Source organism: Lathyrus oleraceus, chromosome 7, assembly GCF_024323335.1.
Source record: "Lathyrus oleraceus cultivar Zhongwan6 chromosome 7, CAAS_Psat_ZW6_1.0, whole genome shotgun sequence".
Taxonomy (NCBI): domain Eukaryota; kingdom Viridiplantae; phylum Streptophyta; class Magnoliopsida; order Fabales; family Fabaceae; genus Lathyrus; species Lathyrus oleraceus.
This window is the reverse complement of record NC_066585.1, coordinates 141,576,354-141,586,388: the sequence shown is the minus strand read 5'-3', so window position 1 is coordinate 141,586,388 and position 10,035 is coordinate 141,576,354. Positions and strand designations below refer to the sequence as shown.

The following is a 10,035-nucleotide window of genomic DNA, read 5'->3' as shown; positions in this document are numbered from 1 at the left end:
ATTCAACAAATGTTTTGCATGTTTTGATTAAGAAAATATCATTGTTTTAAACGATCAAATTTTTTTATAATTTGTTTTTAAACAAAGTGAACATTCACAATGACGAAAGGATACTTAGGAGATCATCAGTGCTCTCCCAAAGGTGGTACGATCCCCAACAGGGTAAGATTTTTGTCCATATTCCTGGCATGACTGTATCTCCTCCCTCCGGAACCCCTTGTGGTTTATCCTACCAAGTGGATTGCTTGTTGAGAGTCACCTCTCTTCCCTTCAGCAGAGTAGCAATCTTTCTTCCTCAGCAGCTTGGATCTCTTTGGGCAAGATCCCTCATGGCATCATAACATTGCATTTGCATTGCCTCAAGGATCTTTAGCATCTTGGTTCCCTTTGCCTTTGGGTGGGACTCCTTGTGATTGGTTTGAGATCACCAAGCATGCTTGAATTATACATCATTGTTTCTCTTACTTTTGTTTACTAACCAAAAGCACAAAAATGTGTCGCTAACATCTTTTGTTTGAAGCTTGAGTATCATCCAAGACACTTTGTGGGTTCTATTTAGATGATCAGTCAACACAAGGGAATGGCTTGAGATACTTCTAACAGGTTCAAATGGGGTCTATTCGTAAGTCAAAACGTTAATCTTGAAGGAGCAAAAGTTTGTTCATGAGCTGTCATGCTCGCTAGGCGAGCAGAATGGGTCGCCTAGCGAGTCCCAAGAAAAGCCACCAGAATCATCTACGCTCAGAGGATTTTCTTGAACTGTCATGCTCGCTAGGCGAAGCCCACGTGTTTAAAAAAAATAATAAATAAATAAATAAAATATAACAGAAAAATTTTGGACTTAGGCCTCTCTCATTTGAGCCCACAGGTCCACAAAAATCAGGTTATAAATTCAGAGTTTCAGTGAAACAAAAAGGATTCTATTCCTATTACCCTGGCAGGGAAAAAGATAGTGAGAGAAGAGCTAACAGAGTTCAGAGCAACCTCCAGAGACTAAAGGGAACTCATCGGCAAAGAACCAATTCCCTCTCATATAAACCCTCAGATTGCTTTGCAAACCCAACCGGGCAATTCAATTTCATTCAATCTCTCCAGTCAGGTTTTCCTTATTCCCATTACTTTATGCTTTTAATTTGAATGCTCTGAATGTATAAGGTATTATGGGTGAATTTGATACCCTTTTGATGCATGTGTTTGACACGAGGTTTAGGCCTCCTACCCTTGGTTGCTTTTTGTGAATTTTAATGGCATGATTCATGTGGTTACATTTTAATTTGGGGGCAACTCTTGATTACCCTATCTTGTTTCTCTAACCTGTTTGTTGATTTTTTTTTGTGAGGGCTCACATGACTCTTGCAGAGATGGCTTGCCTGGTGTTCCACTTTATTTGTGGGATACCACCTGGAGGTTTATTCCGATTACCTGTACTGACTCACTTTCTTTGATGGTGCTAGCTTGAGAGATCTCTGGGTTTCTTATATCTTTAATTGTTGTTACTTCGAATCTTTATCCGTACGGTAGATCTCTCGATCCCTTTACTTTTCCCGCATGTTACCGATTTCTTAGGTTTCGTATAGCTTCTCGTGGCATGTCATTTAAGGTAGCGCGGTTCCTTCATCTAGGACTGCCTTTTTCCATGAGCATCCCTAAACACCCCAAACTCATTGATTTTTCTTCTCCTAAGAACACGTTATCTCCTTCTACTACAGGCGAGTAAGTCTCCAAAGGTCGAGCATCCGGTAGATTGCGTAGTAACGTCGTTCACCCTAAAACACAACCCTTACCCCATAGGTGGTCGAACTACGTTTTGCTCTGATTTTCATCCCAAATGAGATACGTAGGCATAAGACGCGATGTCTTAGCGAGCACACTCCTCTTTAACCCATAGGTAGCCGAGCTACGAAGACTCTGATTCTCAGATTCAGATGAGATACATATGCAGTGGATGTGACGTCCGTGCGAGTCATTTTCTTTTGACCCTTCTTTTAGTAAGTAGTATATTAGATAAACATACACACTTTTCTCATCCCTTCAATCATGTTTGCACAAATAAATTTTTAAAAAAAAAAACAACAACCTTTACAACAAATGTGAAAAGGGCTCCCTAGGAGTACCTAGGATGCTTTGGGTGCCTAACACCTTCCCATTGCATAACCAACCCCATTACCCAAATCTCTGACATTTTTACTAGTTTTTGATTCGATAAAACTTTTAGGTTTTTGTTTGCTTTCTAACCATTCCTTTGGATAAATAGAAGTGCGGTGGCGACTCGACTTGTATGATTTACCTTGGATTTAGTCAATATCTCTAATGGTAACGAATACCCCGCTATAGAAGTAGCGGATAGCAGGGTTGTGTATCATTTGGGAGTGCATCTTGTTTGGGTTAAGGTGGTAGTCTCCAGTTAAAATACCCCAAAAGTAATCTAGGTCGATGTCATCGATTAATTCCTCCTGGCGGGTAATGAAAACAAATGGGCCACTAGGAAATCCTAGGAGGTCAGCAAGGTCTCTACGGTTATAAGTGAAGTCCATACTAAACAACCTAAAGGAAATCAACCCATTGTTGAGTCCGTAACCATGCTCGGGGTTGTAAACTAGGGAGCTAAGGAATTCTAGGGTGAGTTCACGGTAAGTGACAAACCTTCTCTTAATAGCAGCATTCTCCCATCCTAGTTGGTTAAACATAAACAAGATGCTATCTCGGATACCTAACCTATCCATGGTAGGTCCATCATAATATATGGATAAAGCCATATCCTTCTGAGCTAAATACTCATAGCGCCTTCTCTGAACTCTGCCTCTGAAAATTGTATCTACTGGTTGCATGATGAAAGTTAGTGACTAACTAGTTATAAATTCGCCTGTTAATCAGTATCCAATGTTTCTAAGTTAGTAACTAGAAGCAACAAGTATTACTGCATAGAATCAACGAAAGGGAGAAAAAATACAGATGAAAGTCAAAGAAGGAAAATACTTAATAACAAAGATAACAAATTAAAGAAAAGGCGGGTTGTCTCCCACTAAGCACTTTGTTTAACGTTGTAAGTTCGACAATAACGTTGCGATGTACTAGTTTTAGGGTTGAGCAGGCAGCTCTATAAGTCTTAGACTATTTGAATAATCTTTGTTGTCAATATTATGGTAATGTTTCAATCGCTGCCCGTTTACCATAAATAGTTCACTATTCCGACCTTTGATTTCTATCGTATCGCTTTTAAGGACTTTTGTGATTTTGAAAGGGCCTGACCACCTAGATTTAAGTTTTCCCGGAAAAAGCTTAAGTCTCGAATTAAATAGTAGTACTATGTCGCCGACATTAAACTCTTTCCTAGATATACGTTTGTCGTGCCATTTTTTGGTTCGCTCTTTATATATCCTGGCATTCTCATAGGCGTCTAGTCGAAGTTCTTCTAATTCATGAATGTCCAAAATTTGTTTCTCACCTGCGGAAGTATAATTTATATTTAGGGTCTTAATTGCCCAGTAAGCTTTGTGTTCTAATTCCACGGGGAGATGACATGATTTACCGTAGACTAATTTAAAGGGTGTGGTCCCTATTGGGGTTTTGTAAGCTGTCTTGTAGGCCCACAGTGCTTCGTTTAGTTTAGATGACCAGTCTTTTCTGGATATTCCGACAGTCTTTTCTAGAATCTGCTTGATATCTCGATTCGAAACTTCGACTTGCCCACTGGTTTGTGGGTGATAAGGTGTTGCTACATGGTGTCGGACTCCATACTTCAGAAGAAGTTTTCCAAAGATATTTGATATGAAATGGGAGCCACCGTCACAAACGACTAGTTTTGGCACACCGAATCTAGGAAAAATGATGTTATTGAACAACTTAATCATTACTTGTGTGTCATTTGTCGGAGAAGCTACGGACTCGATCCATTTTGGAACATAATCGACAGCAACGAGTATGTACTTATTACCAAAATAAGACGGGAATGGTCCCATGAAGTCAATCCCCCACACATCAAAGACTTCCACTTCTAAGATTCCTGTTTGTGGCATTTCATCACGTCTTGAAACATTACCAGTGCGTTGGCACCGGTCGCAATTTATAGCCGCATTATGGACATCTTTCCATAGAGTAGGCCAAAAGAGGCCCGATTGTGAGATCTTAGCACATGTTTTTGAAGTTCTTGCGTGCCCACCATAGGGAGCGGAATGGCAATGAGAGATTATGTCGTCTATTTCATCCTCAGGAACACATCGACGGAAAATACCGTCGGTACCTCTTTTGAAAAGCAGAGGTTCATCCCAGTAGTATTGTTTTAGATCATGAAATAATTTCTTCTTTTGTCGGTAAGATAGGTCCGGTGGAAGTACTCCAACAGCTAGGTAGTTGACAAAATCAGCATACCATGGCAGAGTTGCATTCGCATGAATTTCTTCCATGGATTCTTCTATTTTAGTATCACTTATTGTTAGTTCAGACATGTCGCTTTCCATTTAGGCTATAAGTCGTTTGTAAGGGAAATCATCATTGATTGGAATTTGTTCAGGTTTATTCCCTTCGATTCATGATAAGTGGCCTGCTACTACGTTTTCGGTACCCTTCTTATCTTTTATCTCTAAGTCAAATTCTTGTAAGAGTAGGATCCATCTTAAGATTCTTGGTTTGGCATCCTTCTTACTTAGCAGATATCTAATAGCGGCTTGGTCAGTATAGATAATGATTTTCGCCCCTACTAAGTAGGAACGGAATTTGTCTAAGGCAAACACAACGGCTAAAAGTTCCTTTTCAATGGTGGCGTAGTTCATTTGGGCTGGATCTAGTGTTCTACTTGCGTAGTAGATAGCATGAAGTTTCTTATCATTTCATTGTCCTAGTACTGTGCCTACGGTGTAATCACTCGCGTCACACATGATTTCGAAAGGTAATCTCTAGTCAGGTGGTTGCATGATAGGTGCGGTGATTAAAGATGTTTTTAATTGCTTAAAACTGTCAAACATTTTTCATCAAAGATAAAATCAGCGTCTTTATTTAATAAACCCGTAAGTGGCTTGGTAATTTTTGAGAAATCTTTGATGAAACGTTGGTAGAAATCGGCGTGTCCTAAAAAGCTTCGTATTTCTCGTACGGTTTTTTCGGAGGTTGAAGATTCTCTATGATTTCGATCTTAGCTTTGTCTACTTCAATTCCTTTATCAGATACTACATGACCTAACACGATTCCTTGTTGGACCATGAAATGGCATTTCTCCCAGTTCAAAATGAGATTCACCTTTACGCATCTTTCAAGTACCATTTCAAGGTTTGATAGACATCCTTCGAAGCTCTGCCCACAAACAGAAAAGTCGTCCATAAAGACTTCCATAATGTCGTCTATAAAATCAGCTAAGATTGACATCATGCATCTTTGGGATGTTGCGGGAGCGTTGCATAATCCAAATGGCATTCGTCGGTAAGCGAATGTACCATAAGGGCACGTGAAGGTTGTCTTCTCTTGGTCGTCAGGATGGATTGGAATTTGAAAGAATCCTGAATAACTGTCTAGATAGTAGAAGTGGAAATGCTTAGCAAATCGTTCAAGCATTTGGTCAATGAAAGGCAGAGGAAAATGATCCTTCCGAGTGGCTTTGTTTAGTTTTCTATAATCGATGCACATTCTACTCCCGATCACAACTCTTTGTGCTATAGATTTGCCCTTCTCATTCTTAACAACTGTAACACCCCCTTTCTTGGGTACTACATGAAGGGGCTAACCCATTGACTATCGGAGATCGGGTATATGATTCCAGTATCTAGTAACTTCTTTACTTCATCCTTGACTACAACACTTAAGATTGGGTTGATCCTTCTCTGGTGTTTTCTAGAGGTTTTACAATCTTCCTCCAGCATAATGGGATATTTTCTTATTCCTTTTACGGCGATGTTGTATCCTAACGCAGTTGGATATTTTCTTAAGACATCTAGTAACTTTTCAGTTTCCATCTATCCCAAGTCAGCATTGACTATTACTGGTCTTTTGAGTTCAGTGTCTAGGAATTCGTATCTTAGGTTCTTGGGTAGTGTTTTTAATTCCAAGTCTGGTTTCTTTGGGCATGGCATGTGGTTGGGCGTAAGTGCTAAGCATTCTCTTAGGCTGTCATTTTGGTGTGGTTCACGCCAATTATCATCTTTAAATATTGGAGGGATTTGGATTTTCATTATATCAGAGTATGTGGTTTCTTGCATCTCCATCTCTCTTACGCACTCTTCTATGACATCAAGTAGATAACAGGTATCGTCTATAGCTGGCGCTTGTAAGAATTGTGTCAAGATGAATTCAACCTTTTCATCTCCAACTTTGAATGTTAGCTTACCTCTCTTTACGTTTATTATGGCTCTGGCGGTAGCTAAGAATGGCCTTCCTAATATAATAGGTGTATTGGCATCTTCTTTGATGTCCATGATTATGAAGTCTGTAGGAATGTAGAATTATCCTACACGTACTGGGACATTCTCTAGTATACCGACAGGATATTTGATTGAGTGGTCAGCTAATTAAACAGACATCTTGGTTGGTCTTAGTTCTCCCATGTTGAGCTTTTTACAGATGGTTAAGGGAATTACACTAATGCTGGCTCCTAGGTCGCATAGAGTTTTGTCTATGACGAATTTTCCAATGACACAGGGTATGGAGAAACTACTTGGGTCTTTTAGTTTGGGAGGCATGTTATTTTGGATTATTGCACTACACTTAGCAGTAAGTGTAACTGGTTCGTTATCCTCGATCTTTTTCTTATTGGATAGGATCTCCTTAAGAAATTTGGCATATGAGGGCATTTGTGTGATGGCTTCTGTAAAGGGAATTGTAATGTTTAGCTGCTTTAGAAGTTCAACAAATTTCCTAAATTGCCCTGCAGTTTTAGAATTTGCGAGTCTTTGAGGATACAGAATGGGTGGTTTATAGGGTGGTGGAGGCACATAAGGTTTTTATTTCTCTTCGGCCTCTCGGGTATTATCTTCCTTCTCCTTCGGTTCACTTACCTCCTCAGTTGTGGTTTTGTCTGGTTTTTGGCACATGGCAGGATTTTGGAGTCTTGGATCTACGAGTCCGTCTATTTCTTTTCCACTCCTCAATATAACGGTATTTGCATGTCCTTTTGGATTAGGTTGTGGCTGTCCAGGAAATGTGCCAGCGGGAGTGGCAGTAGATGCTTGTTGTTGAGCCACTTGTGAAATATGCGTTTCAAGCATTTTGTTATGGGTGGCTAAGGCGCCTACTTTGCTCGCTAGTTGTTTATGTTGCTCGCTAGTATGTATGTTTTGGTTCAAGAAGTCTTTGTTTGTCTGAGCTTGGGTAGCTATGAAGCTTTCCATCATTATTTCAAGGGTGGACTTCCTAGGCATGTTAGGAGCATTATTAGCTGGCTTTTGAAATCCAGGCGGAACAGCGGGTGCTTAGCCAGGTGCATACAGGGCGTTGTTATTCTTATACGAAAAGTTAGGATGATTTTTCCAACCTGGGTTGTAGGTATTCGAATAAGGATTTCCTTGTGCGTAATTCACTTGATCGGTTGGGAATCCTGCTAATATCTGACATTCTGGTGCAGTGTGTCCATGGGTTCCACATAACTCACAATTTGGAGTCACGACAGTCACGGTGGCTGCGGGTGGTATGGTTAAGTTGTCTAACTCTTGAACAAGGGCATCTACCTTAGCATGGACATGGTCAAGACTACTGATTTCGTACATTCCACTTTTTGTTTGGGACTTTTCTACTGGAGTTCTTTCACCTCCCCATTGGCAATGGTTTTGGGCCATGTTTTCAATGAGTTGATAGGCTTCGTTGTATGGCTTGTCCATAAGTGCACCGCCTGCGGCAGCTTCTACTGCCAGTCTTGTGTTATACAGAAGCCCATTGTAAAATGTGTGAATGATCATCCAATCTTCGAGACCGTGATGTGGACATATGCTCATCATGTCTTTGTATCTCTCCCACGCGTCCTAGAGAGATTCTACATCTTTTTGTCAAAATCCGTTGATTTGAGCTCTCAGTATAGCAGTTTTGCTTGGCGAAAAATATCGGGATAAGAAAACGTTCTTCAGTTCTTCCCAGGTTGTAACTGAGTTGGATGGCAAGGATTGCAACCAAGCCCAAGCTCTGTCTCTTAGTGAGAAAGGAAAGAGGCGTAGTCTTATCGCATCTTGAGATACACCATTCGCCTTCATAGTGTCTGCGTACTGCACAAACTTGGTCAAATGTTCATTAGGGTCGTCCGTAGGATTTCCAGCAAATTGATGTTGTTGGAAGGTTGACAATAATGAGGGTTTCAGCTCGAAATCGTTTCGATTGATAGCAGAGGTAGCAATGCTAGTGTGAGGTTCTTGTTGGGACGGGGTAGCGTAGAACTTAAGAGGACGATTCTGTGGTCCTACTGCAGCCATGGTTGGTTTTTCAACTGGTTCAGCAGTAGGAAATAAGATATCAGGAATATTGTACCTTTGTTGGTACTCTAGTATTCGGCGTCTTAAATATAAGAAACATCTAATTCAGTGATTGGTGGTGCTAAGTTATCGCCTTGTGAGCGAGTACTTGGCATACAATCGGGGGAAATAAGGGAAAGGAGATTAGTTTTTTACCTTAGTCTATACCGTACAACGAAAGAATCACACTATTTGACTAAATCAGGTCCCCGGCAACGGCGCCAAAAACTTGATACGTCTCATGACTGTATATAGAATATAGTCTATCGGGTACTTGACTGCAAGTGCACAGTCCAGTCGTTTTAGTTTTAAAAGATATCGAACCCACAGGGACCGATGGTCAAACTAGTGCTACCGACGTTACTATGTTTAGCTAAGGGGATGTTTTTTAGAAGTTTGGTTGAAGAAAATTAAATCTAAGGGAAGTTGAGTTTTAAGAAAATATTAATAGGAGGATATCAATATGAAACGCATTAATCGTCAGGGATTCGATAAGTCATCGGTGTATAATTTAAGTACCAAATATCTTTTAGTAGAAAATATTTATTTAAAAGGCTTTATCTCACACTCTCGTGATTGTTGATTCGGACTATACCTTTAAGTCAGAATGTACGCTCTCGCTGTCCCATTTGAAGTTAAAAATACTTTTTGAAAATAAATAAGTTCTAATTGCTTTTAAATTGCTCTCGCTGTTTTTAAAATCAATGCCTAGTTTTTACTATCTAGTTCGACCCTCATGCTCTCGCGATTGTTGGTTCTCACCTTGGTTAATTTCCCACTCGTGGCAAAAATCGTATTAAATAGCTTTTCACTCTTGTGACAAAGTTAAATAAATTTAAATTAAAAACCACAGCCAAAAAGATTGTTTGAGGAAAGAAGTTTTACACCGATTATTATTAAATCTCGTCTAATGAAATTGTTACATACTGATACTGGTAGTTTAGCCAGACATTTTAAACAACGCAAACACAAACGAACATAAACAGATCAACAATAAAACAGACATGATTACAATAATAATAAAGCAATAACAATTGAATAGAAACCTGGAAGTTGGATTAATAGAATACGCCGAATCTTGAAGTACTTGAGCAGTCCTCCACAGGTTGGTAGGATTCTGCCTCTTCGAAATAATAGCTTAAACTAAATTAAATAAATCGTAGTAGTTCCCCAGTGTAGGAAACTACTACTTTATCTAAATGAAAGGCGGAAAGGAAAAAGGGAAAATCAAAGCTCTGAATGGTAGAAGAAAATTAATGTTGCTGAAGAGAAGTAAAAGACAAAGTAGAATTACTGTGAAAAAAATGCAGAGAGAAAAAGGTCTTCAAGGCTAGCTTCCAAAAGAAAAATTAAGCGTCCCTTTTAGTCTCCAACTTCCGTCTTCTTATATCCCTCATTAGGTCTTGGCAGTTGAGAGAAACAAGGATGACTCGGTTGACTGAGGAAATTATCGGCAAGTGGTTGAACCCCGAGAATTTAGGCATGTTGGCTCACTTCTGTTTGACTGTTTCCAGGCGCTGATCATGGCCGCATGACGTTCGTGATGGGCCTGTGACGGTAGGCTGGGCGTGTCGGTCGTTACATGCTTTGTGACGGTCGTCGCATCCACAAAGTT

At 40.0% G+C, this 10,035-nt stretch overlaps 1 non-coding gene across 1 annotated transcript; it reads left to right on the top strand.

Annotated features, from left to right (window-relative positions):
* Positions 1-7,887: 7,887 nt before the first annotated feature.
* LOC127109789 (small nucleolar RNA R71) lies at positions 7,888-7,994 on the top strand. Its single transcript, XR_007797041.1, has one exon. It is a non-coding gene; the product is annotated as a small nucleolar RNA R71 (small nucleolar RNA).
* Positions 7,995-10,035: the final 2,041 nt, after the last annotated feature.